Genomic DNA, 6480 nt, shown 5'->3' with positions numbered 1-6480 from the left:
TTTTTTTTATTTAAATAACGTCATTTATTTTGAAATTCCCTAATAATAATTGCTAAAATATTACATGGTCGGTTTTATAATGAAATAACCCGCGCAATAAATTTTACACTGCATTAATTTTACATTCTCCAGTAACATGTTTAACCCTTACGGTTGCCATATAACATATCAAAAGCGAAACCAAATATGTACTTTTTTCACATAAATATATTTTATGGGATAGAAAGTGATATACTATTTTTTAAATAAACCATAAAGTTAGTAATTTATAATTAAATTTCTCATATTAACCCGTTATATAAATCAAAACTTTTTATTAAGAATAAATTGTACTTTTATTTAACAAACTGCTATGGATTTTATTTTATTTTTTTAAATGAAAAAAACTCGTTTTAATTAGTTTCTACAGATATGTAGATACATTTTATTGAAATTTAAAAATTTAATAAATATAATACATAAAACAAATTGAAATAAAAGTAATATAAATTTTTAATTGAGTCAACTAAAATATAGTTCTTATTTGTATAACGGTTAAATAAAATAAATCATATTAAATAATCATACACTTTTTCATAGCATTCTTCAATGTTAATAGAGCGTTAAATTTTATGGTTTACATATAGCCCTATAGAATGCCATCATTGCAACAATCCATAGTTTGCTATCATTGCGACTCTTATACCAAAATTTTAGCGCACATACAATTAATGAAATGAAACGATTATCGTTTTTTTTTGTCCAAAACGCAAAAAAAATACTTCTTCGCAGAAGTCAAAAATCCACGTCAAAAGCAATAAAATCGTGCCGTTGCAGTGGAAACGCTCGGTAACAAGCGTTTCCACTGCGACAAAAAATAGGTCTTAGTAATCCAACCATTCTGAATCACCAGAAAAAGCAATAAGTTTACAAAACGAGTGCCACACGAATTGAATAAAAAGCAAAAAATCGCCACAACTTTGTGCAATAAAAACAATGTATTTCTCGAACATATTTTAACTTGTATGTATATCCTTTAAAATTAATTTGTGAAGCAAAAATTAAAGCAAAATAATCATGCTAATCGTTTAATGATCTGCGATCAGTGTAATCCATTTTATTAAGATAGTTGACAAAATAAAATAATAACTACGGCAATAAAGTCTCCTCAATGGTCAATTAAAAAGGTGAATTTTAATGCACGACCACACAACACACAATTGTCCCTTCACCCGACATCTCTCTGATAGATTATCACTTGCTTAAGCATTTCGCCAACTTCTTATTAAGTTCTCAAACAAGTTAGCTGCTGTCGAAAGTGCATTTCGAGATTTTATCAACTTCAGAACTCTATACGCTTAAACCGCTGGAATAAATAATTAATTGAATTGCAAAAATATTTCGATTTTATTGCTGCTGTGATTTTACTAACTTTATATTTTAAATATGTATAGCAAATCGTAATTTAAGCTTTAATATTATTGACATATTATATAGAATTTTTATTCTTTTTAAACCGACATAGATGTATCTCGCACACGCCATATACAGGTTGATGTGTGCGTGTCAATTGTTATTCTCTCCATTGGTTGCTTTGACCGCCGAAAAGGTTCGATATCACGTAGCGGCAGTTCCGTAAAATTTTCCTAATACCTCAGAGCGCCGACGACACTTCTTCCAAACCCAACCCCATCCCCATCTCGCAAATAAATAATTCAAAGGGTACTCACCCCGTTGGAACCTATCGCAACTTTACAAACGCCTTAATTCGGTGCGAACAATTACAGACGCCTCCAACTTTGCCAGATCTCGCTTCTCCTCCTGTCTCTTCTCCACGTTTACTATCTATATCTATACCTCTTGTTCTCTTCTCGATTGCCTTTCTGCGTCAAGACAGAAATTTAATACAATCGAGTGGGTATTGCGCGGCGACCGCATTAAACATTCAGCGTTGTTTAAATTTTATTCTTCGGCAATTTGAAGAAATAAGATGAATAAAATCCTTAACCTAGATTTATACGATATTTGCATCGTATTCAAAAAAAATCACAACAAACCATAGAAGCTTAAAGCATTTCTAACCAACCGAATAGTGTCGATGATATCATTCATATATTGAATTATAAATGCGTATCAAAAGCAAAAAAGTTTTTAATACAATAATATACTTGAAATATGTTTATCGAGCAATCACATTGAAGTTTAGAAAAAAATCAAACGCAAGTAAGTTATTATGAATAGCATGAACAGTTCTAGTGTATATAAAAACATAAAGAAAAATGAAAGTCAATAAAAGTCTGGGAAAAATTGTGGGACTAACATACTTTGTCATGTGTTTCGCAAAAGATATGACCACTTTGATATATTTAATTTAAATATATATATATATATATATATATATATATATATATATATATATATATATATATATATATATATATTTATATAGTTCGATACATATATCTACTGATTGTCAAAAGAATATTTCACCCCTTCGGGGTTCCTGTAGGGTCCAAACTGGGTCCTAGGCTCTTAAATATATGAATTACTTTAACATATTAATAATTATTTAAATGCATTAGATCTATTGCGGACCTATTGCGGACTCTTCTCTGTATGAAATTTTTGGCTAAAGAAACTTTCACTAAAGATTTCCGAATCACTTTTGAGAGCATGTGGAGGTTTATATATAAACGACGTCCGCGATAAAACTTCCATGATGCTCGGCTTTGTTATGAGGAGCGCGTTTCATTTTGACGATCCGTCAGTTATTCACATCCTCTATGACACTAATTCGAAGCATTCTTAGATCATGATCTCTAATTTGAAAAATCCCAAAATAACTAAATACTCTCTCTTAATCTAAAAGGTTTGTAAAATGTTCTTAATAAACCTTTATATAAAGATATTTGGTCACGTTTTTTTTTGCCTTAAAAAATAAATAAAAAAAAAGAAAACGAATAAATAGATACCCAAGTGCATGGCTTTGGCCAGGAACTGGAAAAATAAATATTAGACACTGTAGAGTACGCTCGAGATGAGGATTCCGGTTTGTTTTTGTGTGAGTGAACTTTGTGGCTCAAAACAATTTCGCTCAGAATATTTAATTTTTTTATTTTAAATGAAAATATATGTTTATTTAACATATATACATCTGAGCTAAGTTGGAAATTTCAACGGACAATTAAAAATATATTATATAATCGGAGAAACCAGACATTGATGTCATTAATTAAATATTTGCAAAATTCAAAATGTTTCACTAGTCAAAAAAATAATGAAGTCTTTAGCTATTCTTCAAAAGCAAAAAGATATAAAATGGGGAAAGAAATTATTCGCAGATTGTTTAATGGCTCGACGACTCTATTAAATCATTAGAATCCATTGAATAAATTAAAAAATTATCATTGGCTCAACGATAAGAATAATAACTTTTTTAAGCCTTACAGAGAATAGTGTAAAAAACCAACAACGTACGGATTAATGGAAAAATATTTAAAATATTTTGATCCACGGGTAAGAGAACGAATAACTTACAGTGTATATTTGAAGCCTTGATATCAATTAACCCAGATATGCAAAAGAAATTTCATTTATAAATAAAAAACAGTAGCACGAGTTTAGTGACCTACCCAAGGGACAGTGGGCATATCTGGGTTAAACCAATATCAACACAAAATTATTTAAAATAAATCACTAGAGAAGATCGAAATTCTGTGCCACACTGCACTTTAATGACGAATACCAGCGTTGACGAATCAGCGACTGTCCTTAAAAGAGAAAGCGAGACAACGAAGTACACGCTACATCGCTTCTCCCTCTCATATACATGTACACGCACACAATAACAAACCGGCATCCTTATCCCGAGCGTACTCTACGATGGTATTAATTTAATTAAAATAAATAATCCGCCTTTTTTCAAGCAAAACATAAAGCACTAGATGCAAAATATATTCTAAAGCAGTACCACAAGCCTTAATATTATTAAACGATATTATATTAGGTAAACAGACATGCAAACTTAATTACACGTACATACATTTAAGTTAGAGATATGGCGAAAGAACCAGTTTTATTAAGAATAAGTGTTTTAAGACTATATATTTATTTTTCTTCTGCTGTCATGTCCGATTCCAGACGTAAACAGTCAGTTGAAAAAATCCAATTATCCCTCATGGTCATTGGATGCACATGTTCCACAACCACGTCATCTCCTTTTTTTCGGTCCATTTTTAACCTTGAATTTCTTTTATTATTAAATTATGAAGAAGCTCAAGTTGAAAGAAGTTCATGAAGAGAATTCGGTCATTAGGGACGACTATAGAGCTACAGTCCATTGAATGAAATAATTTTTAGTTTTATATTTATTTTTTTATAAAAAAAAAATATTTTTATTCACTTAGATATCCTTTTATACTTTGAAGTTGATTAAATATATTTATCAGGTATCAAATAATATTTGAACAACTAGAAAAAAAACTTGGCAATGTGACTGACGCAACGCAAATTAATATGTACATAATAAATACTATCTCCGCAGTTTTTTCCTTCTACTGATGGTAGTATTCAATGGACCTTTCTCCCCTTTGTATATAAAAATATTTTTATACATATGCATATATTTTTTATCCATAAAGGTATTACAAATGAGAGTACACATAAAATCTGATAATGTAACGCAGATAAATCCTCTTGTGTATATATGAAATCCTTTGATCCATATCGCTTTATTTCACGCCAAGAGCGAGCGGTGCATTAGTTCAGGGAATGAAAACCCCCGCTCGCAAATAAAAGCTAAACTTAACAACCTTCAAACACAAAAAATAAAATTCATTTACTCTGTGAACCTAAAAATAAAAATAATAAGCTCACACAGAGAAAAGCATAAGCTAGTAATAAATAATAATGTAGAACTAATATTTTATATAATTATTTTTTGCACTGAGCTTATTTTGATCTTTGTTACTAATGATCGAATAATAATAAACGTTTTTATCAAAAAGTGTAGGTTTTTAAATACTGCATAAATATTATTTTTTTTAATTTCATATATTAAATTTATTATGATAGAAAAATCGCGAGATTCAATAAAAACAACGTATGCTTAACCGTAATATAATATTATAAATATTGTGAAGATCACTATTAATAAATTAATTATACGTTTATTATATTTATTTACACTACATTACAGTTTTGCATTAACTCATAGCGAGGCGAAAGATTTAATAATAAATGTGTTTTTACTTATTTTGAGAACAAAACTTCTGATTTACATTTTAATTATGTACAACTGTAAAACACAGTATTAAAATTAAGTAAAAGTAAACTAAGATATTATTCATCGCTTTTGGTTTTAAAAATCGCTTTCGCATGTGAGTGTTTAAGAGCCTTCTATACAGCGAAAATAAAATAAATTGATTTATACGTAAAATTACACCTGTTCTTCTAAAATATTATTTTTATAATTTATATCATAATTAAATTAAATTTTAACACTAATTATTGTATCATAAATAGAGGTGTAAGTGTATAAAATGTATCTAATCTAATTAAGGTTTTTAATCGAATATTTGAGTAATTTTCCACTAATCGTAAAGTATTAGTTTAAACTCCAGAATGAAATTTAAATAATCTTATAATAACACAATTTATATATTTAAGCAATATTCGTTCTTTCTCTCAAAATATCCAAGTGACTAGTGCCACTCCAAAATCAATGGTCTTTATGCGCCTTTGTTTTGTTTCGAGATGCGAGACAATGAAACGCTTTTTCTCAACAAAAAAATGCTTAAACGTCTTCGAAAAACATTTGCAAATATATTTTTTTTCCGTGTCTACTATGACCGAAATTCGCAAAAATTTTGGAAGGACAAAAAACTCTCAAACACCTGAGCGCGTCGCAAATTTTTGAAAGCTCATGTTACGTTTTTGTATTTTCTGATTCAAGATGCAAAGATTTTATTTCAATCAATTGAATAATTTGATAGCAATTAATTTATTTCTAATAATTTAGTTTACATGCAGCCATTATTAGTGTGGCGTTCATACATCGTTTGAAAGGGTCTTTGTCTCAAAATTATCATCCATCAACAAAGAAACAAGACAATAATGTAAAGGATTTGAACCACACAGTCTTTATATAAATAATACGAGTTTCGTTCTTACTGTAAATATTCTCTATCATTGAGAGAATATTTATTTCACGGATATAATAAATCACCGGATCCACAAGATTCCAGTTGCAATGCAATACGACCTTAGACAATGCCCATCAAGCGAACGACGCTTTATAAAAGCATATACCTAGCGACAGATTGGATGATCGCTGCATAATAGCAATTGGTCAGAAAACTTTGCAGCTCTGGATACATAAGCCCTGACTCCGCTTAGGAGAAGTAAATCACAAACAGCAACTTGAAGACAATGCCGAACTAGTCAATAAACAATCTAAGGATATAATTTTTTAAATTGATCCATCACTTGATAATATTTACA

Source organism: Plectrocnemia conspersa, unplaced genomic scaffold, assembly GCF_051122295.1.
Source record: "Plectrocnemia conspersa isolate PC_06_02 unplaced genomic scaffold, ASM5112229v1 ptg000006l, whole genome shotgun sequence".
Taxonomy (NCBI): domain Eukaryota; kingdom Metazoa; phylum Arthropoda; class Insecta; order Trichoptera; family Polycentropodidae; genus Plectrocnemia; species Plectrocnemia conspersa.
This window is presented reverse-complemented; position numbering follows the sequence as displayed.